The sequence below is a fragment of the Palaemon carinicauda genome, chromosome 7, assembly GCF_036898095.1.
Source record: "Palaemon carinicauda isolate YSFRI2023 chromosome 7, ASM3689809v2, whole genome shotgun sequence".
NCBI lineage: Eukaryota > Metazoa > Arthropoda > Malacostraca > Decapoda > Palaemonidae > Palaemon > Palaemon carinicauda.
The window spans coordinates 131,099,518-131,124,090 of record NC_090731.1 but is presented as its reverse complement, the minus strand read 5'-3'; the positions used below and the strand labels follow the sequence as shown (position 1 = coordinate 131,124,090).

Genomic DNA, 24,573 nt, shown 5'->3' with positions numbered 1-24,573 from the left:
TAGCGATCAGTCGGTTGCTGATTTCTTGTTTGCTGACGGTGATACTGTCCAGAAAAAAACTCCTGAAGAGAAAGGGACCAAGGGTTCCCTGTGAGGAGTCTTGACAGATGGTAGATGCGTTTGATTCCCCTTGGAAGATGGAATCTTTGGGGTCTTGAACCCTTCTGTGAAGCCTCTTCCCTCTTTTCCTGGAGGCCATGCTGTAATGTATTTGCAGGGAGAGGAATGGGGCAATGGTGACCTGTCAAAAAGTTTTTATTCTTTTTGCCTATTGCGCGAGTGTACAGGAGAGTACTAGAGCGATGGCACACAGGATGATGCTGGTGCTCAGTTTCTGCTGAAGCGCAGTTTTCGGTGAATGCGCAAAAGAGCGCTGGAGAGCAGGCTAGTGCTGGTGCACAAGTGAGCGCTAGCTCTTTGGCAAGAGCTGGCGCATTGGCGAGCATTGGATCTGCGACCACTGGTGCGCAGGTGAGCGTGGGCTCTTTGGCAAGAGCTGGCGCATTGGATCTGAGACCGCAACTGCGCAGGAGAGCGCAGAAGAGCACTGGCGAACAGGCAAGTGCTGGCTCTTTGTGAAGAGCTGGCGTATTGGCGAGAACTGCATCTGAGAGCCCAAGTGAGCAAGAGAGTGCTGGATCTGAGAGCGCAAGTGCGCAGGAGCGCGCGACTGGTCGCGCAAGGGCGGGTGCCTGGGCATGAGATTGCGGGTGAGAATTCGAGCGTAGGATAGCGCTGGCGAGCGCGTGGAAGGCTGCTGCTGCGCACGCGGGAGAGTGCTAGAGCGCTTGCATGGAAGACATCTAGCACGCTCGCGCGGAAGAGGTCTGGCGCGCGCGGAAGAGTGCTGGCGCGCATGGATGACTGATGGCACACGCAGAAGCACTGGCCTGCAGGAGAGAGCTGGCGTGCAGGCGAACGCTGGTGCGCAGAGATCGTTGGCGCGCAGGAGAGCGCTGGCATGACAACGATGGCGCACAAACGCGGAAGAGTGATGGCGAAGATTGCTGGCACGTGCAGTTGACTGCTGGCGTGCGTGGAAGTGCTGGCGCACAGGAGAGAGGTAGTGCACAGGCAAACGCTGGTGTGCAAAGATCGTTGGTACACAGGAGAGAGGTGGCGCACAGGCAAACGTTGGTGTGCATAGATTGTTGGTGTACAGGAGAGCGCTGGCGCATAGGACAATGATGGCGCAAGTATGCGGGAGTGTGATGGAGCGCAGGAGAGCACTGGCGCGCATGTGCAGGAGAGCACTGGCGCGCAAGTGCAGGAGAGCGCTGTCACAGGAGATCGTTGGACGAGTAGGAGACCGAAGTTGTGTTGCGCCGGTGATCGTAGGTTGATTGGTGCACTGGCAAACGTTGCTCTCTGTGGCGAGGTTGCACTGGTAGGTCGGCAGGTCAGCTGGTAGGACGATCAGGAACTGGGATGTGCCCTTTGGAAGGGCGAACATCCAACAATGGAGATCAGGAACGATCCACAGAAGAGTCCAGGCCGAAGTCCTAGGACTAGCTACAGCGTTGTCAGAAGGTCCAGGAACAGATGACACCCATGAGGGCCGGTGGATCAGCAAGCTGACCTTCAGCAGTAGCAATCCTCCGAAGAGGAGTCTCTATGAGTGGCTCCTCTCGCAAACAAGGTGATCACTTTACAGAGAGACTTGCCTAAGACTATGCTCCGCTACCGAAGAAAGAGAGACTCAGCAAGGGGGGGAGCGTAGTCTAGGCGAAGACAGCAACAGCAGTTTGAGTCGATAAAGTGATGAAGATGCAGGAAGTTCTCCCTCAGAAGGGAGAAACAACCTCGCACTTGTGGAAGATAACTCTCCCTTGGAAGGGAAAGTTGTCCAACCCCTGGAGGCGAACCTCCTGGTAGCGCTCTAAGATGATCTGACGAGAGTGCTACCTGAGGAAGCGTAGCCAGAGCTAGTTCCTAAGATGAAGTGCTGATCAGGTGTTTGCCACGGGCATACTTCTAAGAGAAGGGATGACGCCCATGATGACATCCTCTGAGGGACGGCAGTGACAGCAGATTCCCCAGGCATGAACAGAACAGCTCTGCTTCGTCGGCACTCTTAGTCGAATGAAGAAAACTGTACAGTACTACTAACTGAAGAAAAATAAAATAAATCATGTAACAGAAAATTCCCTCGGGAGGAACACCTAGTCTGCCACAGGAAGAGGGACCACCGAGGGAACAAACACAAAATAAGTATTGCGCCCTCCCTTTCCCAGTCGACATCGATGGGAGAAGGGAAGCGGAAAATAACTGTACAGTAATAAAACAAGAATTACAATTATCTAAATCAGCTAAAAATATTCACTAATAGGAAGAACCACTGATCCTCCGAAGGGAAGTGCAGTGAACCCTCGCTACTTCGCGGTTCAACCATCGCGGATTCACCACTTCCCGGGTTTTTTCCATAGCCCATATATATATACATATCGCGGTTTTTCCGGATATTTCAAAAATACCGCGATATCTGAAGACCCCCCAATACGATATTTCGTTACCTGTAATTCCATTAATACTGTAATTAGTAATATCTGCTCTTACTGATTGTTCATTGCATTACATATGATATGTAATTCAGCACAGAAAGAAATAAAACACAAAAAGAGAATGTGATCATACGATAATACAGTACTATATACAGTACGTAGTAAAATTAAATCGAACATGAAACGCAAATCAGATGCAGTCATACCATATTAGAATGGTGTAAGGCTGCTGATGGCTACTACTGTACTACAAATGTAATGGATGTGCATCTTTTCCATGATTCTTTTGTATGTATACGTACGTAGTACTGCATCCAATAATATTCTTTGTTGCAAAAATCACATTTCGAATAAGCGTACGAGAGAGAGAGAGATAGAGAGAGAGAGAGAGATAGAGAGAGAGAGAGACACACATCCTACAAAAGAATAAAATAGCATACGTAAAGCTATTATCATTATTGTTATTATTATTATTATTGTTGTTGTTGTTAATAAAATTATTATTGTTATTATTATTATCATTATTATTATTATTATTACTGTATTATTATCATACGATAATTCAGTACTGTATACAGTACGTAGTAAAATTAAATCGAACGTGAAACGCAAATCAGATGCAGTCATACAATATTAGAATGGTGTAAGGCTGCTGATGGCTACTACTGTACTACAAATGTAATGGATGTGCTTCTTTTCCATGAATCTTTTGTATGTATACGTACGTAGTACTGCATCCAATAATATTCTTTGTTGCAAAAATCACATTTCGAATAAGCGTACGAGAGAGAGAGAGAGAGAGAGAGAGAGAGAGAGAGAGAGAGAGAGAGACACACACACATCCTACAAAAGAATAAAATAGCATACGTAAAGCTATTATTATTGTTATTATTATTATTATTGTTGTTGTTGTTAATAAAATTATGATTGTTATTATTATTATCATTATTATTATTATTATTATTATTATTATTACAGTACTGTACTGTATTATTATCATTATTTATTATTATTAATACTGTACGTACGGTATGCGCGGGGTATCTTGTACTTTGAGTTGGTAACCTACGCATCATATACTGTAAGACGGGTTGTGATTGGTTCAAGCGCTGATAGATGACGAATCAGAACTCAAGTTTTGTTATCTAGCCTGTGATTGGTGTTTTGCTCGCATCTCCAGCTTACAGCATCTAGGTTCTCGCGGGCCGGGTCGTCCACTTTCTCTTACCGCGTATCGCTGAGTAGACGTTCTTAAGTTTGTGAAGTTTAATCTGTGCTGTGTGCGACCTTTTTAAGTTGAACTTTTTGTCAAATCCTACTGTACAATGCCTCCCAAGCGTTCTGCTTCTACTAAGGCTGGTAGTGAGCCTAAACGCCACCGAAGGATGATGACGATTGCTGAGAAGGTTACGCTTATCGATATGTTAAAAGACGGTAGAAGTTACGCGGCCGCGGAGCGCCATTTTGGAATCAACGAATCTACTGTTCGCTATATCAAGAAGGACGAGGCGAACATTAGAAAGACGGCTGCAATCACCTTTAGCAGATCAGCGAAGCGAGTCGTTACAACGCGTAATAAAACGATCGTACGCATGGAAGGTGCTTTAGCTGTGTGGATTGCCGACTGAAGGAAGAACATAGCCTTGGATACGAACACCATCCGAACAAAGGCTTTGGGCTTGCATGAGAATTTTGCTGCAAAGGAACCTCAAGACGACGACGACGGCAACCATGCTGAAGAAGATGATGATGCAGATGATCCTCAACCAGGGACATCCACTGATTCCCAGCCTCAGAAACAACGTTTTTCTGCCAGCAAAGGATGGTTCGCGAAGTTTCAGAAACGGTTCGCCCTGAAAAGCGTTTCCCTGCATGGCGAGGCTGCTTCGGCTGACAATGCCGCTGCTGAAACTTACGCGAACCAGACATTCAAGAATATTATCACCGAAGGTGGATACAAGCCGGAACAAGTCTTTAATATGGATGAGACCGGCTTGTTTTGGAAGAGAATGCCGTCGCGAACTTTCCTGTTCAAAGAGGAAGCTAAAGCCTCTGGCTTAAAAGCATTCAAGGATCGCGTTACCCTCGTGATGTGTGGCAATGCTGCTGGATTTTTGCTAAAGCCGGGGCTTATTTATAAGTCGAAAAATCCTCGCGCTTTGAAAAATAAAAATAAGAATCTCCTTCCCGTGTACTGGATGCATAATCAAAAAGCATGGATTACGAAGATGCTGACCTCCAACTGGTTCCATCAGTGTTTTATCCCGCAAGTCAGCAAATATCTCTTAGAGAAGGGCTTGCCATTCAAGATCCTTCTCCTTATGGATAACGCTGGTGGACACGCAACTGACCTGTCGCATGAGGGCATTCAGGTTGAGTTCCTGCCGCCCAACACCACGTCATTAATTCAACCGATGGACCAGGGGGTTATCAGGGCGTTCAAGGCCCTCTACACGAAGAATACCTTGGCGGACCTCGTTGCGTGTGTGGATGCTGCCCAAGATGATGAGGATGAAGATTTTAACTTGAAGGCGTACTTGCGGCAGTACACCATAGCCACGTGCCTGCAGAATATTCAGAAGGCACTGCAAGAGATGAAACCTGCAACCGTGAATGCGAGCTGGAAGAAGTTGTGGCCCCAGATTGTTTACGACGACGAGGGATTTACACCTGCTGAAATCCAACACTCTGCAATACGCAAATCTGTGCAGTTGGCTGCCATAATTGGAGGTGACGGGTTTGGTGACATGACGACTGAAGACGTCGACGAGTTGTTGGACTGCCATTCCCAGCCCCTAACTGACGCAGACCTAGAAGACCTGACGAAATCGGCAAGCGAAGAAGAGAGTGAAACCCAGGAAGAGACCCAAGAAAATGTCGAAGAAACGGGCTTAACATTAGAACGGCTTGCCAAGGCCTGCAACCATGCGAAGGAGTTGAAAGAAATGTTGCAAGAGTGGGACGAGGATATGGTTCGCTCGATGCAATTCTGCAACAAGGTTGATGACATAATGACTCCCTACAAGATGCTCTTAGATCGAAAAAAGAAGCAGCGGCAACAACTTCCGATCACAATGTTCTTCCAGCCTCGCAAAAAAGAGCCAGTTCCTCCTGCTTGTACGCCTTCGGAAGAAATTGAAGAAGTTTCCCAGGAAGAAGTTGAAGAGGTGTCCCAGGAAAAGACACCTCCGTCTGAAGAGACGTAAAATACTACCTGGCTGCACAGTAGAACACATCATCAGCTTCATCATCATCATTTCTACTGTGCAGCAAATTCATCGCCATCATCATTCAAGTTTTTCTTGAACTTCTTTCGTGGTGAGTACAGTAACAATCTTTATTTTTTACTTTAATATTCTCACATTCTAATATTTGTGCCTGTTTTATAGTTTAGTACTGTATGCATTAAGTTAAAGGGAAAGTTTAAAAGTCTACATGTTGTAACCTATCATATTTTTTTGTTTAAAATTTACATTTGTACGTACGTAAAACAATCTCTCTCTCTCTCTCTCTCTCTCTCTCTCTCTCTCTCTCTCTCTCTCTCTCTCTCTCTCTCTCTCTCTCTCTCTCTCTCTCTCTCGTAAATTGTTTTCGTGCTTTGTTACGTACAGTATGTACTGTATGATTTTATATAGATACGGTAAATTATATTTGTACTAATAACATATTTTGTAAATGCTTTTACTGTAAATATCATTATTTATCACTTTCATCATACGCGTTAAATGCCTTCTTTGTTCTGAGCGTGGTTGTTTACTGAGCGTACAGTACTTTATGACGCCATCGTTTCAGGCGTCGTCATAAAGAAAAACATTTCATTTGGAAGTCCTAAGAAAAATTAAGTACAGTACGTAAAACAATGGTAATAAAAAAATCAACATACTGTATAATCAATATAATCGATGCAAAAACTAACCTATACATATATGTGTACACTAAATGAGTTTGTTTCTTCATTATGATCAGAGATGAACGTAAACAAAACATTGGTTGCCATTTTTTATCGTGCTTTTCAGGTGTTTAGGAAACGCATGATATAATATTGCCTTTAATATTTGTGCCTGTTTTAGTTTAAGGTGCTGTAGTACATGCATTAAGTGTTCTGTACATTAAAGGGTGGTTTGTTAACAGTACTACGTACAAGGGAAGGTTTTAAAAGTCCGAATATACATGTTAAATAAATAGGTAAATATGATGTCACTACTTCGCGGATTTTCACCTATCGCGGCCGGGTCTGGAACCTATCTACCGCGATAAACGAGGGTTCACTGTGTTCCCAATGGAGAAGAAGATGAAAAGTTAAAATTACAGACAATTATAATTTCACTTATATAATTGAGAAAAACAATCGGAAGCGCAACCTAACCCGCGAACGGGAAAGGTGCTCCCCCCGTTAGTACACTGTCGGAGGCCCACGAGAGGTGAACGGCCTTGAGAAGAGAAAGGCCGTAGTCAATCTCTGAGAGGCCACACTCCCTTCACTCAGTAATCCAAGTTTCCCGTAGGAAGAGAGAAAGGCAAAGACAACAGTTGAACGAGGAGGGTCCAAACGATGACGATTCCCCTGCGGCGGCGGCCGAGTCAACGGTAGGTTATATGCCGACGGGAAGACCGATGGACAAGGGGGGAGATGTCTGAAGGGAAGGTTCCCCAGCCTTGCGCAAGTGTCTTGAGAACCTGTCGTATACTTATCACACGCACAGCACAAACACTGAAAAGGAAACTTACAACATTTCTATACATACAGTATATATATATATAGATAAACATTAAGAATGTTTTCACATATATATATATACATATAAGAAAAAGCAAGTTTAACTTGCTTTTTCTTATATGTATATACTGTATATATGTATATATGTATATATAAAAATTGATGGCAGTCCAGAATAGGCGAGGAAGAAAAGCGGATACAACTGGTCTCCATCCGAGCCAACAGTAAAGTGAGATAAATCACTGGTGTGTGAGTGGGAGTGGTAGCAAGCTAACCCGTGGGAGTGGTAGCAAGCTAACCCCCCTACCCCCCACTAACAAGCGGTGTGGGTAGTTAACTGTCACTAAATTTTAATGGCTAATCATTTCAGCTTCGCATGAAGTAATACCCCTAAATAAATAGCGTAGGTTTGTATTCCAGTTACGGAACAAATACTGCATTAAGTAATCTAGTAGAGCGACTTTAAAAATTAACAAAACAGAAAATCATCAAACCTACCCACAAAAAAATCTGCCACAAAGCTAAAAGCACAAATCAAAATCATGCTATGGTCGTCTAAAACAACTTAGGCTTTCTGCATTTCAACTGACCTCAGGAAATATGAAAATTCTTTTCATTGAAGTACATAAGCAAAGAAATTAAAACTTGTGAATTTACCTTAAGTAGAATGTAAGAATATTTATAATATTCCAACACCTGAATCAGAAATTTATCTTCTTTTTCTTTCATTTATCTGCTGTCCTCCTACAACCCAAGTAAAGACAACCTATAATCTGAAGCATTAAGAAAATTTCCAATTCTAACAAGTTAATTTCCTTCTTTGTAAATTTGTTTAGGGTTTACTATGAACATCAATAGAGCAGGGTCTAACTATTTGAGGATGCAACTGACCTTAATGTCATATAGACTCAAAATGTTTATGCAGCAAGTCACACCACCAAGATTCCTTACATGTACAGGAAGTTACTCTGCAATCAACAGCGCCATGACTTAGGCAATGTCTCAGCATCCGCAGTTATGATGTACTTTTTCCTCAAACAGTAAAGGTTATGTTGTTCAAACACTCAGGACCTGTTGATAGCAGGAAAAATCAGAGGTAATTTGTATTTTTCCTAACGATACAAACCTTAGCTATTTACAGTATAGGTATCAGAGGTAATTTGTATTTTTCCTAACGATACAAACCTTAGCTATTTACAGTATAGGTATCAGAGGTAATTTGTATTTTTCCTAACGATACAAACCTTAGCTATTTACAGCATAGGGGTATTACTTTAAGCGAAGCTGAAAGAACGAGTTATTGATATTCAGCGACGGTTAACTACCCATCCCGCTAGTTTGCGGGGGGTAGAGGGTAGCTTGCTACCCCTCCCACTCACACACCTGTGATTGAGCTCACTTTGCTTGGATATAGGACTTCAAGGGGGACAGGGATGGCGGGCAAGTATGCATAAATAGCTAAGGTTTGTATCGTTAGGAAAAATAACAAATTTGGAAATAATTTGTATTTTTCCTGACATACAAACCTGAAGCTATTTATAATATCGTATTACTTTCGGCGCAGCTGAAAGACGAGCCATGATAATTTTAGTGAGGGATAACTACCCCATCTGCTAGTTAGCGGGTGGGGGGTGGGATAGACTGGCTACCCCGCTCACTCACACCTCTCGGTTGAGTAACCCCTTTGCTTTATGGCAGGACTTCTCGGGGGACAGGGTGGCGGGCCAATTTGTATAAATAGCTTCAGGTTTGTATGTTAGGAAAAATACAAATTATTTCCAAATTTGTTATTTGTTCCGACACATATACAAACCTTCGCTATTTATAATAGGGTGACTTACTCTTAGGAGGGAGGAAGTCCTCACCAACTGGCCCTGGTCATGACCTGGGGTCCTCTCTATTTCGATCTGTGATCGAAAGTAGAAGGGACCCTACCCTCACTAAAATCAAGTGCCGATATGAGGTAATGCACTGATAGCGGCCTGCAGAAGCTTGACTGTGAGTGGAACTATCAGTGTGGCTTGTCTTTAACATAGGAACTCGAGTACAGAACCTAATGTTCTTAAAGACTTACCCAATACCCTCCCTCTAAAAGGTATTGGGGACGTAACAAAGCATTCTTCTATACAGTACTGTACTTAGGAGACACAAGGGAAATGGGTCTTACCTGCAGCGAAGTGAGGCTAGCTATGCTGAGGCTTTCGGAGCTTTTTCCCCAGAGGGGAGAAGGTGAAAGGAAGAAAGGAGCCAGACATTCTTACTCATTCACCCCAGACTAATCTGGGTAGCCTCAGCCCTCAGCCCTCTGCTACTTGTCCATCAAGGAGCCTGAGGTGTTTAGACCATTTGTTGTGCGACCACCACAGGACCAATGGAAAAGGTCTCCATGTTCTTGTGGGTTACATCTTTGCAGGTAGTGGGCCGTGAAGGTCGATTGACGCTTCCACATGCTCACTTAAAGTATCTGCACCACAGAGTAGTTTCTTGAACGCCAGGACGTAGCAACGCCAGTGACGTTACGAGGTCTGGGTCTTAGGATGGAGGAGAGTCTAGATTAAGAGTAACCTTAATTGCCTTCCGATTCCAGAGGGGAAGGAAATCCTTGAGGTCCTCCTCTTGACCTTCCACGTGCTGGTCAACAGTGCCGACACACAGGGCGAGCTGGTATCGTTCTTTTTTTAAGGTAACCCCACAGACTCCTCACTGGGAAAAACCCCAGTTGATGGATTCCCGGTTACCGAGCGAAGACTCTTTATTCGAAATGGGCTGCACCTAGGGTACAGCACACTCGGATTTGAGTCTTGGCAATCCACTCAGGGACGCCGCTGATGATTACTTCTCCACGTCTCCTAGGGTAGAAGACATCAGACGTTGGATCGTACAACGCACTAACTCTCTTGGTCAAAAGCCCAAGTGAGTTGGAGTCTTCCATGTAAGGAAGCGATCTGCTGCTGGGCCTACGGTTCGTAGAGAGGGGCCTTCAGAGACTGAAGGACCCGAACCGCGTTCCCAGGAGAAGGTTGAGATCCGACAGGGGACAAGTTATCTCACACTTGCATAAGTAAAGGCATCGATGGGAGAGAGTCCCTTTCCACGACATCAGTCACAAAGGACCGAACACTTCGCCTGGAAGACCGACGCTGAAAAGTTTCTGAGGTGTCTAGACATCTTTTCCGTAACCAGTTGGGAATGGCCTCTCTGAGAGGGGTGGTTTAGGATCGTCCTAGGTGAGAAGTCGAAGCAAAGCTACGGCTTAGGAAAGTGTTCACACGTGGCTGCTTGGAAGATCGTGTCGTGGAGGAAGATCCCTCGAATCTCCATCAGGAACTGTAGAAGGTCCGGGAACCATTCTGCGGGTTGCCATAGCAAAGCTATTGGTGCTTCGTCAGGGGCTGCAGAAGGTCTGGGAACCATTCTGTGGGATGCCATAGCAAAGCTATTGGAGTCATTGATAAGATCCTGCTTATCCTGACTTGGCTGAGGACTTTTTCACCAGTCCGAATGGGGGGGAAAAAACAAGGCACACCTCTAGGCCGCCCCACCGATCTCGGAATACATCTTGTTTGAGGCCCTAGAGTTCAATGTAACTGATGTTACGAGACTCCGAAGGGTTAGCATAACGAGAAACCGCAGTGTTAGAGTGACTAAAGTTACGAGAGCCCAAGGGCTCAGCGTAACTAATGCTACGAGACCCCGAAGGATCAGCGCAACGGGAAACCGAAGTTTTCCTGTCACAAAACACCGAAGTGTCAGAGTGACTAAAGATACGAGAGCCCAACGGTTCTGCATAACTAATGTTACGAGACCCCGAAGGATCAGCGTAACGAGGAATCGAGGTTCCTCTGTCACAAGACCCTGAAAGGTCGGCGTGATTGATGGCACACGTTCCCGAAGGCTCAATGTTACTATCGTTACGAGAGCCCGAAGGTTCAGCGTAACTGAAACCCGAAGGTTTCGAGCGGAGTCCCGAAGGACTCCTACTGTCATGAGAACCAGCAGGATCAACATGACGAGAGCCCGAAGGCTCAAACGATCAAGCCAGCCCAAAGGGTGATCGAACGAGACACCGAAGGATCAAGGAGAACCAGCAGGTTCAAGATAACACCTCCGCATAAGAGGTTTGTTCTCCCGAAGGAGAAAGTCGCTTAAGAGAAGGCTCTCGCTCCTCCCCTGAAGCAGAACCATAAGCGTAGGGATAACCTGCTTCGGAGAAAACTCTGCCACCGCCCCTGGTGGATCAGCAAGCTCCTACAAGTTATTTCTCGCGAACGAGAGGGAAGTTCTCCCGAAGGAGATCGCCTAAGACAAGCTTTCTCCCAGCTCTATGGGAATAAAGCATAGGCGTAAGATATCTCTCTCGCGAATGAGGGAAAAGTCCTCTCGAAGGAGGATATCGCCAAAGACCAGCTTTCTCCCAGCTCTATGGGAAAAAAGCGAAGGCTTAATAATCTCCCTCTCGCGAACGAGAGTGAAGTCCTCCCGAAGGAGGACATTGCTCAAGGCAAGCTTACTCCCAGCTCTATGGGAAAAAAGAGTAGGCGTAAGAAACTCTCTCCCGCGAACGAGAGAGAAGTCCTCCCGAAGGAGGACATTGCCTAAGGCAAGTTTCCTCCCAGCTCTATGGGAAAAAAGCATAGGCGTAAGAAACTCTCTCCCGGGAACGAGAGAGTAGTCCTCTCGAAGGAGGACATCGCCTAAGGCAAGCTTCCTCCCAGCTCTATGGGAAAAAAGTGTAGGCGTAAAACATCTCTCTCGCGAACGAGAGAGAAGTCCTCCCACAAGAGGACATAGCCAAAGTTAAGCTTTATCCCAGCTCTATGGGAAAAAAGCACAGGCATAAACAAAAAACATTCTTTCTCTCTCTCTCATGAGAGAGAGAGAGAGAGAGAGAGAGAGAGAGAGAGAGAGAGAGAGAGAGAGAGAGAGAGAGAGAGAGAGAGAGAGAGAGAGAGAAGTTCCCCTCGAAGGAGGAACATCAAGTTGAAGGTTGACAGCGAATGCTACCTCGTAATGAGGGCAGCTCACGAGCTACCACATGTGTACTACGTCGCTGTTACCTGTGAAAAAGAAAAAGAAAAGGGATTTTGACGAAGGAAAAATCTATTTCTGGGTCGATCTGTGACGGCTGGTGAAAAGGGTCCTTCTTTACACTTTTCTAATATAAATCTTCCAAATATACTAGAGAAAGATAAAAGCATGGAATGCAGAGGTTACAACCCTCGCGCGATCACCTTGTGGGTGTCGTGTATTTAACAAGGGCGTGTGAAAAACCACTATTCACAAGCTGCCTTCCATTTAGATAATCCCTTCATCAAAGGGGAGGGCCGTGACAGGCCCTAGAGAATACAGTTGGACTACCCCACCGACACCTACTACTCGCGCTCTCCAGGTCATCCTTCTGTTTTGGACTTGCCCGCAAAGTCGTATTTTTTTTTTGTGCTAGGTGTTTTTGCTAGTGATTGTCGTTAATTCAACATGACTGACGCTGCTACTTCACCTTTACCAATGTTAAGTACCATAGTTTGTTTTGACAGTTTTTTCAGTACCGGGCATTTGTTCTCTTTCCAGTAATGTGGATTTTAATTTTGGAAGAGGCTTGGCCGTCCTCGGTGACGGCAGCCATTTTGGTTTTATTCGATTCGGTAGTTTTTCAAGTTAATATTGCCTATCTGGTACTCTGTCATCTAGGTTATATCACTTACGTTTTATGCCCATTTTTATTATCATTATTTGTTATTGGTTTTTACTATGGTATTTATTTGCTAGCAAGTCCAATTTGGACGAAGAATATCGATCTAGTCTTTGTTATAGTTATGGGTATACTTTGGCGATGATTTAATTTGATCCGGATTTATGTATGCATTGCTTATTGAGGAGAACGGTCTTCTCTTTTATCACTAATCCCCTCACTTCTTTCAGGATGATGATGAATCTCTCCGGCCTGCAAGAGCGGCTCTCCGCCCTTGGGTATCAAGGTTTGGAAGGAATGCTCCATCTAGAGGACCCTATCTCCTCGGAGTGTCCTCTCTAGGGTTGGACATCGACCCCATGGACGGGCAGGTAGGTGGTGATGAGTTTTGAGCCTTCAGTTTTGCAATTACCTGCGTCACCGACCTAGGACCCTCAAAGGATCCTGATGTTCATATTACCTTGCATAAAACCGTGACTGCTAAAAGCCAGGGGTAGGGTTAAAGAGCAGATACAACACATTCTAGGGCAAGCCAAGGGACTATGACGGAGCTCAAAGATATGGCGGTGAGTCGGATCCGTTCAGGAACTCGGATGACTCCCCCTACAACCCCAGGCGTATCGAAGTAACCTCCTTCGATAAAAACAACACATAGAAATTTGCCTTACATGTCCCATATATAGCTGGTACCATAACTTTGGATGGCATAGACGTCCGCCCTCTGGAGGACCTAGAATTTACTCTCAGGGACTAGAATTCCCATTCAACGGATTCGTTCGATTGAAAGAGCATGCCTTGGTTAGGTTAGACAAGGTACCGAAGGTAACGGTATTATTTCCTAAAGGGCAGTCCCGATCTGTCTGGACCAGGATGTTGTCGATCTGGGGGGTACGCTAATTCCAAGCTCACCCCACACAATGGGGAATACGCCATACCTACAACTGCTCTCATTGTTGCCTTGCCTATTACGGATAAATGGATAGGTCTTACTATTCAAGCTGACAAGAAGGTTCGACCATGCCGGCTCTTAAAGAGCCGGACCCCACCTCGGGGAGACCCTAGCCTCGATTTATCCCACTGAGACTTTGTTTCGGATATTCATGAAGAACCAATCTCTGCCCTTCCCATTCGACCTACACGTTTGGTGGTCTGATCGGGTTAGTTGTAGGAAATACGTTCTGTCTGAGGCCTCTTTCAGACAGGAATCGAGCAGGCTGATAGTTTCCTCCTGATGGGGTAAAACCCTCTTCCCTCAGGAGGAGGTGAACAAGGTTCTACAAGATGATACGAGAGCAACCCAAAATTGCAGGAAAGGCGGGGCCTCACTGCCAGAAAGAAGGTAAGTTATCAATTACAATTCATGCTCCGTTGCACAAAATACACTATTCGGGGAAAAAGTCACCTTCCTTGTAAGATAATTCCTCGTAAGGGAGCTGAACTGTTATAAACTTTAATTCTGTAATGAACAAACACACGGCAGTGTCGAGAACCTGCCGAAGGACAACAACCTTACGGCGGGGGCAGTTGGATACGATGTCAACAGCACTAAAGTTACCCGTATCTAATAACGTAGATTTCCATTTATACATATATGCACTCAAATATATGTAAGATAAATGAATACACCCAAGAAAATAAAAAAATAAATGAAAAACATCAAGGCCAGTCTTTGCGGGAGAGAAGGACAGCATGTCCGTCCTCTACTGAGCCAAAAAGTAAAGTGGTTACTCAGCCGAGAGGTGTGAGTGAGAGGGGTAGCCAGTCTACCCCACCGCCCACCCGCTAACTAGCGGATGGGGTAGTTATCCCTCACTAAAACTATCATGGCTCGTCTTTCAGCTGCGCTGAAAGTAATACCCTATTATAAATAGCAAAGGTTTGTATATGTGTCGGAACAAATACAAATTACCTCCCAATTTGTCATTTTTTCCATAACTGGAATACGAACCAACACTATTTATAAGGGTGACTTACCCATTAGGAGGGTGGACATCCCTGCCAATCTGGCTTTTTGGCCTTACTCGGGGTACTCCCTATTGTGCAGTTTTATGCAACAATAAGGAGACCCCTAACACCTCGCTAAACCTGCTAAGCATGGTCAACGGCCTACCCAACTTGAGTGTCGTGATAAAACTAGCAATGTGACTGTCCAGGTAAACGTTATTCAGAGTCTTGCACGAAATAACTGAAGAGATCAGAATATGAGGACGCAAACGTATTGGAACAATACTAGGTTACACAAGGGAGCGATGGTTTTTACCTGCAGAGGTTTGAAGCCAGCTTGTGCAGAGGTTCCAAGATGCTGATTTCCCCAAGAGAGGGGATGATGAAGAAAGGAAAAGAGCCAGATATTCCTTTTCATTCACTCCGACTAATACCCGGGTAACCAATGCCCTCAACCTTCTGCTACTTATCCAATAAGGAGCTTAAGGTACTAAACCAGCTGTTGTGAAGCCACCACAAGACCGATAGAAAATGTATCAAGGTTCCTGTGGGTCACGTCTTGCAGGTAGTGGGCGGTGAACCTCGTTTATTGTTTCCACACACCTGCTTGCAATACCTGCGTCACAGAGTAGTTCTTTTTGAAGGCCAGGGATGTGGCAACACCCCTGACATCATAAGCTTTGAGACAACGTGTTGGAGGAGGTTCAGGATTCAGGGTAAAGTCAATGACCTTGCAAATCCATGCAGAGGTTGTGTTTTTCGTGACTCTCCTCTTGATTCTGCCCATGCTTACGAAGAGTGAGGGCACACTGGGCTGAGCTGCTGCTGTTCCCTTGAGGTAGCACCTCAAAAACCTTACTGGACATAGTAACAGATGATTTGGGTCGTCAGTTATAGAACGGAGACTTGCTATCCGGAAAGATTCTAACCTAGTATCCGAAACCCCTGGATTCTGAGTTTTTACAACAACCTCAGGGACAAAGCCGAAACTTACCTCTCCCCGTCCCCTTGAATGGGCGACGTCGTAAAAGAGATTATGAAGTTCGGTGACTCGTTTGGCTGATGCCAAAGCGAGTGGAACACCGTCTCCCAAGTCAGGTGTTGATCTATTGCCTGGCGTAATGGTTTGTACGGAGGTCTCTGTAGAGACCAAAGAACTTGAATCACGTTCCATGGGGGAAGTTCAACTTCCGACTGAGGACAGGTAAGATCATAACTTCATATGAGGGGGGGGAAAGTTCCAGCAATGAGGGAAAGTTTCAGCAATGAGGGAAAGTTCCATTCCTTTGTTTAATGGAGAGAATTAACGCTGAGCTATCGCTCAACCTTTGAACGCTGAAACTGAAAGGCGCATTTCTTCCCGCAAACACATGAGAAAATCTGCTATTGGTGGAATAGTGGCATCAAGTGGATTGAGACCCTTTCCACGACACCAACCCCAGTAGACATTCCACTTCGCATGGTAGACCGAGGATGAAGATTTTCGCAGGTATCCAGACATCCTTTTCACAGCCTGTTGCGAAAATCCTCTCTGTGTGAGGAGATGCTGGATAGTCTCCAGGCGTGAAGACATGGTGAAGCTATTGCCTTGCGGTAGATGCTGACATGTAGTTATCTGAGTAGATTGTGTTGTGGAGGAAGTTCTCTTGGGAGCTCCGTCAGGAGCAGCAGAATGTCCGGGAACCATTCTGCACGATGCCATAGCAGAGCTACGAGAGTCATTGAAAGATTGACCGATGTTTTGGTCTTGTTGAGTACTTATCATCAGAAAAAACGGTGGGAATGCGTATACTGTATGTCGATGTAGTTCCACCATTGTTGGAATGCATCTTACCAGAGAGCCTTAAGATCTGGGACTAGGAAGCAGTACAGCGGGAGCCTGAAGTTCAGGGCCGTTATGAACAGATCCACAGTCAGAGAGCCTCACAAAGTCAGGACTTTGTTGGCTACTAGATAATCCAAAGACCATTCGGAACCCACAATCTGCAATGCTCTGCTCAGATTGTAGGCGAGCACATTCCTCTTACCTGGAATGAAGCGAGCTGATAGTGACACCGGGTGGACTTCTGCCCATCTGTATCTACTGCTAGATGGGACAGGGGCTGCAAAAAAGTACCTCCTTGCTTCTTGATGTAAACCACTACCATGAGGTTGTCGCTCATCACCACCGCGTGATGAGCTAGAAGTACTAGAAAGACAGTCTTCATCTCAAAGAGATTTATGTGAAGGTACTTTTCGGACTCTGACCAATGCCCTGAAGCCGTGTGGTGCAACATGTAGGCTCCCCCCCCCCCTTCCTTTAATGCGCCCGAGAACAGCATCAAATTGGGAGGAGGGATGGGAAGATGGACACCCTTCAGCGGATTCTCGTCTCCCAGCCACCATCCGAGGTCTGTCTCTTCATCTGATCCCATGGGAATCAGAATGTCCGGGGAATTGAAGGCCTAATTCCAATTGGACTTCAGACTCCACTGGAGAGATCGAATTCTAAGGTGACCGTTGGAAACTCGACGGGTCAAAGATGATAGGTGTTCGAGGAGACATCTTCTGGGCTGGGGGTTCTTCTCGTCTGAGGAAAGGCCTTGCTACCTTCCTCAACCTTACTATCCTGTCGTCTGATAGGAAGGCTTTGAGCAGTTTCGTGTCTAATACCATTCCCAGGTATACTAGTCTTTGAGTGGGAATCAGGGAAAACTTCTCGAGGTTTACCATGATCCCCAGATCTTGGCAAAGCCTCAGAAGTTTATCTCGGTGCTGAAGAAGGGTTATCACCGAGTCTGCCAGGATCAGCCAGTCGTTCAGGTAACGAAGGAGACGGATGCCGAACCTGTGAGCCCAGGATGACACCAATGCAAAATCTCTTGTGAAGACCTGAAGTGCTGTGGAAAGGTCAAATCACAGCACCTTGAACTGGTATGTATTGTAGTCTATGTTGAATCTCAGATACTTCCTTGAAGATGGATGAATTGGGATCTGGAAGTATGAGTCCTTTAGATCCACTATACTCATGAAGTCCAGTGGTCTTATCGCTAGTCTTACCGTGTCTGCCGTCTCCAAGCTGAACGAAGTCTGTTTGACAAACTTGTTCAGAGCTGAGAGATTGATGACTAGTCTCCAGCCTCAAGACACCTTTTTCATAAGAAAGAGTCAACTGAAGAAGCCTGGGGACCTGTCGAGGACCACCTGGAGAATGCCCTTCTCCAACATGGTCTGGACTTCGGCACAAAAGGTCCACCCCTTTGCTGATTCCATTGCAAAGGAGCTCACAAGCACTGGATTCTTGGTCAGTGGAGGGAGAGATGAAATGGGACACGATACCCCTGAGCAAATCACGGAGACCGTCCAAGGTTCGGCCCCAAGTTGCATCCACCTGGTCCAGCAACTTTGTAGGAATCCCCCTCCTGGTGGACAAGCAAGGGGATGACCTATCCTAGTGTTTGTGGCTCTTACCGCCACTTCTCTGATGTTTTCCTCCACGATTGGATTTGTTCCCTTTCCCGTCCTTGACCAGAAAGGGCTACTTAGACACCTTAGACTTAAAAATTGCTGCCGTTTTCTTTGTTGACGATTTCATTTGTCTGGTGGTCTTTGGAGGGGCTGGAAGTCTACAGGGGCGAGCTATAAGGGCCCTATGAAGGAGGAGTCCAGGTTGGACTCTCTCCACCTCTCCGCAGCCTGCTTGACGTCCCTAGGCTCGAAGAGGAAGAACTCCTCCATGGAAGAGGTTCGGAGCATAGTGATCTGAGCATTAGGGACCTGCTGGTGAAATCTCTCTGCAACTGCATCCCTTCATTTCAGAAAAATGTTGGCCCAAAGAGTCACTACCTGGTGGGCCAGAAACTCCAAAGTGGGGGTGACAGAGAGAAGGAAGGTCTCCAAGGCCTTCCTGGTATGATCCTTAAAGGATTTCCAATGATCCCAACCTATGATCCAGCCACAAAGTAGCCTGCACGGTATACTTTGCAACCTTCTCTTGGTTCAGGATCTCAGATGCCGAGAACGAGATCTGACACGAAGAGAGCCTCTCTAGAGACGCCCTTGGTCAGTTCTTCAAGGGAGTGATGGAGAGACGTCATCGGGACGGATTCATCCATAATGTCATAATACCTCCTCTGGTTGGCACCCGAAGGTGGGAGGAGTTTAGTGGACAAGGAAGAGTGGAAAGACTCAGAGATGGAAGAAAGCTGGGAGGCGATCTTACGCCAGAAACCATTTAACCCCCGGGACCAGGGCAAGGCTGCATTGGCCTTAGGAGGCTTTTGGAAGCCTAAGACACAGTCTAGGACTGTCTTTGCCTTCTTAAGGGGTTGTCTCCAGATCCAGTAACCTGTTAAGGGCCCTCATGATGATCAGAACCTGCCAAAGGGCATGCTCCGACTCTCTGGTCTTAGTCCGAAGCTGGGCTGGCAGCGAGAAGATCTTCATCCACCACCAAGGTCTCACCCCGAGGTGGGTCGTGGTCGTCAACTGGAAGACTGACTTGGCTCCTGGACCCCTTAGGGGGTTCTGAGTCCTAGAAGAGGACTTTGGGATTGTCTTAGAGTCCTTAGGTTCCCTTCAAGAAGGAAAGAGGGAGAGTCCGACCTGACTCTTCCTTCTGATTGCTTCTAGATATGGTGGATGAGGCATTGAGGGGCCAAGGTGATAATTAAACCTCAGGGGAGGTTTCTACCCTATGAGTCCTGACCGGAGTCAGCTTGACCCTTGTTGAAAGGACCGAATCAGGAGATCCCTTCTTCCTCTTCAAGGGGAAGAAGCAGTTGAGGTCCTATGTCTCGGCTCGGTTGAAACTAAGGAAGAAGCCAAGGAAGTTCCGCGGGCTTCTGACGGTGATGAAGGAAGCATCGGGGCGAAGGCTGAGTTATCGCCCTAACCAGGGCGTTGAACCACGGTTGCTTACTCATCAAAGCACTCTCTGAAAGATCCCCTGAAGGGAAAGAGGATGAATGGTCCCGCGGGGTCTCCTAACCAGACGCTGAAGATTTAGTGGCTTTAGAAGTAGGTTCCCTTCTATGGGCTGGAAGTCCAAGAATCCTAAAATCCTGAAACTTGCCCCTTCCATCCTTCCCTGGCTGTTACGACATTACGCGTTTGTGGGAAGGGAGTGGGGCGACGGAGAATGATTGATAATCACTCTACCTTTCTTGGCGGCCACAACCACCGCTTTTGGTGGTTGCAGTTGGAGATCCTCTATTACAAGAGGATAGGATGGCTGCTGATGCATTGGAGAGCGACGAGGAACCTCCTGCTCAAGACGCGAAGGACAATGGCTGGAAGATCAATAGGAGAGAGAGTGTTCCCACGTAGTAACGCGGAGTCGATCGTTACTGCTGCATGAGAGACAGGTAGGTGCATCGACAGCCCTTGAGTAGGTGACTCCGGCGTCACGGGGCGTGAAGCCTGACTGATGAGAGACGAATTGCATTGTAGTGGATCATGAACAGGTGGGCAAAAATGTTCCACAGGAGAGAGATGCGATAGTTTGAGAACGCTCTGAGCTACAGACACACGGTGGTTCGTTGGATGATGGATGACCAATTCTCGAGACGGCGAAGGTTTTCGCGACTCGTGAGGTCGTTGATGTGAAGGCCGTCGGATAGGCAATCGCTGACGATCTGGTGAATGCTGACGAGAAGGTGACCGTTGCCGAGCAGGCGAACGCTGATGAGTAGGCGATTGCTGAAGAGCAGGTGAACGCTGACGAGCAGGCGATTGCTGACAAGCAGGCAATTTCTGAAGTGGAAGTGATTCCTGTGTTCTCGGCGATTCTCGCGTAGTGGAAGCCTGATGAGAAGTCGAACGCGTAGGTAATTCACGAGCGATCAATCGCTTAGGTGGTACACGAGACGACGTTCGTTGTCAACGGACAGGCGATTCACGTGTTGGAAGCAACGACGTAGGCGATTCATGTGTAACCGCACGATTATGTGGTACACGAGACATCGTTCATTGTCGATGGTTAGGCGATTCACGTGTTGGAAGCGACGATGTAGGTGACTCACGTATAACCGCCCGCTTAGGTGGTAGCCTACACGAGAAGTCGCTCGTTGATGATGGTCAGACGATTTATGAGCTAAACGCGTTGGTGTAGACGATTTATGTGTAGCCTACTACTTAGGTGGTACACAAGAAGTAGCTCGTTGACGATGGTCAGACGATTCATGAGTTGAACGTGTAGGCGATTCACGAAGTGAACGCGTCGACGATTCACGCTCTGCTGGACGATGGTAAGACTGTCAAGCAGGTGAGCGTTGGGCAAGAGCCAGCCTGGTGTGGCGGAGAGTGACAAGACGTGATCGGAGACGAAGTCGAAGGTCAAACAGTCTCTTCCGAAGAAGAAGACTGAAGAAGTGAAGAGGCATCTCTTACCAGAGGGAGCAGGAGCACCCTGAAGGCGAAGTGGAGGACGGACACGGCGAGGGAGCCTCTCACCGACACGACGATGGACGAGCGTGGGATTAGCAGGCTGATTGACAGCAGGCTTCCGAAGAGGAGTCTATATGAAACCCTTTACTAAAAAATGAAACACTCGTAGATAGACATCCCTCGGACTTTACTCTCATCCCGAAGGATGTTCGTTAGGGGAAGGCGCAAAGTCCTCAGTGGCGGAAGATGGAGAAGCAGACACAGTTGCAGAAGCAGCTGGTAAGCCAGCATATGAGCTCTCCGACACAACGACGAAGCTGACGTATGCTGAAGATCAGCACCCCCTTGCAAAAACCACAGAAACACCTCCTTGGAAGGATCACCGGGCAAACCCAACGAAGGCTTACGAGGAGACAGCTTAGTCCTCGGCGAAGTCACCGCGTCCGAATCTCCTCTTTTTCTCTTCAGGGGAGTAGATGCAGCCAAGGATTTGAGGCCCATTTCAGAGAGAACAAGCTTGAAAGCCTGCATAACCGCTCTGATTAGTGCCCCAAACCAAGGCTGCTGGCTGACGGCTGCGCTGTCAGACACTACCTCTGTAGGGGCAGGGATTGACCGATCCCTGGGAGGAGTTTCCATAGGGGGGGTTTGCCTGTAAGGAAAAAGAGGAAGAAATGTCCCTGGACCTTTCTGGAACCTTCCCCCCTACCGGTGAGCGCGCTGTTCTGAGCTTGCGGGGTGGGGGGGGGGGGGGGGGGAATGCAGCGATGGCGACCTTGCCGTGCGTTGTCCTGCAGCCTCCCGCGCGGGAGGGTATTGACGATCGCGTGGGGGAGCACGCTGGCGCTCACGCGATGGGGAATACCCGGGGTCGCGGGCGTGCGCGCGGGAGACTGATGGCGCGCGCGCGAGCGATGGCGCGTAGGAGATATCGGAGAGTACGCAGGAGGCTGATTGTGCGCTCGCGAGGGTAAATGTTTGCGCGCGCGCGGGCGCACAGGATCAGGATGAAGGCCCGTGGGCGTGCAGGCGAGAGATCGTGCGCCCCAGAAGACGTCGTCAGGCGCGCGCGCGCAGGAGAGATATCCCTTGCGCGCAGCCGGAACCTGCGTTCGTTGGCGCGCCTCTTGTGGGCGCACGTCAGGCTGGCGGTGTGTAGCTGCTGTAGGAGATGGGCGTGGGCGCGCTGTCAAAGGATGGCGCGCAGGAGAACGCAGGCGGCGCGTTGGCGAGCGCTGTTGCGTGGGCGAGCGCTGACGAGTAGGAGAAGTCTTAGACTTCCCTACCGCACCCAGATCCGAAGATCGTGGGTGCGCAGGAAATTGTTGGCGCGTTAGAGAGCGCTGGCGCGCAGGAGAACGCTGGTGCGTTGGTGAGCGCTGACGCGTAGGAGAGCGCTGGCGCGCATGGCGCACTGGTGAGCAGGTGAGCGCTGGCGCGCAGGTGAGCACTGACGCGCATGTGAGCGCTGGCGCGCAGGTGAGCCCTGGCGCGCAGGTGAGCACTGGCGCGCGCTATCTCAGGAACCTCAATGAGGTCAAGAGATCGCTGGCGCGCATGCTTAGCATGGCGCATAAGGGACATGTGCGCTAGATGGAGCGTACGCCCTTGTTGCCCCGAAGGGACCGGTGCCTGACTTTTAAAGACAGGTTTAGTTGGCGCATAACGCGCATCAGCTGCCGGGAACGGCGACGGCAGGTCAGCAGGTCTGTCGGGTGGAAGGTCAATGTGTCATTTGTAAGAACGACCTTCCATCGAAGGGGTCGCGAACGATCCGCAGAGAGGTCCAGGGTCGTAGCAGGAACAGTCGGAGATCGATGACGAGGCTCCTCTACGGCGGACTGCAACGACGTTGATGAACCGAAGAGGCGCCTCCTCACCGACTTATAAGGTGAAGGAAGGCCTCTCCGGCGAAGAGGAAGGCGAGCCTTGCGACGTATACGCCCTCTGGGGGCCGTTGGATCAGCAAGCTGACCTTCAGCAGTCCACCGAAGAGGAGTCTCTGTGAGTGAACTCCCCCGAGGAGGAGAATCATCGGCAGGAGAGACTGTTGGACTTAGTTTCTCCCTCGTAGGTTGAGCAGGAACGGGAGAAACTAAGCCTTCAGCTACTGCGGAGTGAGAAGATGCAGAGGTATTAGGAGATACCGCATTGGATACCTGACACCACAACGTCGACAATAGACAGAGGATCCACCTCTGCCAAAGTCGGCGATTGCTTGACAGCGGCACCCAATCGGATGATGTCAATCAAAGCTTCCTTGGAGGGCGAATCCTCGAGCCCCAAGGAAGACCAAAGCTGGAATAAATTGGTTACATTCAAATCAACATTTAAATCCTCATCCGGGGGAAGAGGTGGAACTGCCTCATCTCTCAAACCCCGAGATCGGGAAACAGAACCATGGTCTACGCTACCACTCGCCGGTCTCTCGAAAGAAACCGATCGAGTGGGAGCTTCGGAGGAGGTTTGGGCAACGGAAGAAGAGTCCTTGGGATTTTCTCCTTTCAAAGAAATCTTCGAAGGAGAAATATCCCGCCTGGACTTCTTCTTACGTCGCCGAGAAAACCTCTCCCACTGGGAGATAGACCACTCCCTACATTCACCACATTTATTATCACTATCACACCGTTGGCCCCTACAGTAAGGACAAAGGGTGTGAGGGTCCGTCTCGACCGCCGACATAAATGTACAGTGAGCCCTCGCTACTTCGCGGTTCGACCATCGCGGATTCACCACTTCGCAGATTTTTTTCATAACCCATATATATAAACAAATCGCGGATTTTCCGGAAATTTCGAAAATACCGCGATATATGAAGACCCCAAATACGATATTTCGTTATCTGTAATTCCATTAATACTGTAATTAGTAATATCTGCTCTTACTGATGGTTCATTGCATTACATATGACATATAATTCAGTACAGAAAGAAATAAAACACGAAAAGAGAATGTGATCATACGATAATTCAGTACGTATACAGTACGTAGTAAAATTAAATCGAACATGAAACGCAAAATCAGATGCAGTCTTACCGTATTAGAATGGTGTAAGGCTGCTGATGGCTACTACTGTACTACAAATGTAATGGATGTGCATCTTTTCCATGAATCTTTTGTATGTATACGTACGTAGTACTGCATCCAATAATATTCTTTGTTGCAAAAATCACATCTCGAATAAGCGTACATATCCTACAACAAAACAAGCGTAAAATAGCGTACGTAAAGCTGTACTGTATACGTAGGGTACCTTGTATTTGAATTGGTAACTACAGTACTACGTAGCATATAAGACGGATTGTGATTGGTTCAAGCGCTGATAGATGACGAATCAGAACCCAAGTTTTGTAATC

At 47.4% G+C, this 24,573-nt stretch overlaps 1 protein-coding gene across 5 annotated transcripts in view; it reads right to left on the bottom strand.

Moving 5' to 3' along the window:
• The window catches only part of LOC137644011 (probable phospholipid-transporting ATPase IIB), a 238,379-nt gene that overhangs the window by 196,656 nt on the left and 17,150 nt on the right, over positions 1-24,573 (bottom strand). For 3 of the 5 annotated variants that reach the window (XM_068376881.1, XM_068376882.1, XM_068376883.1), the window contains exon 2: positions 8,110-8,289. The gene's annotated coding sequence lies outside the window, so the exon portion shown is untranslated. The remainder of the gene's footprint in view (positions 1-8,109; positions 8,290-24,573) is intronic. The other 2 variants (XM_068376884.1, XM_068376885.1) reach the window with 1 other exon arrangement.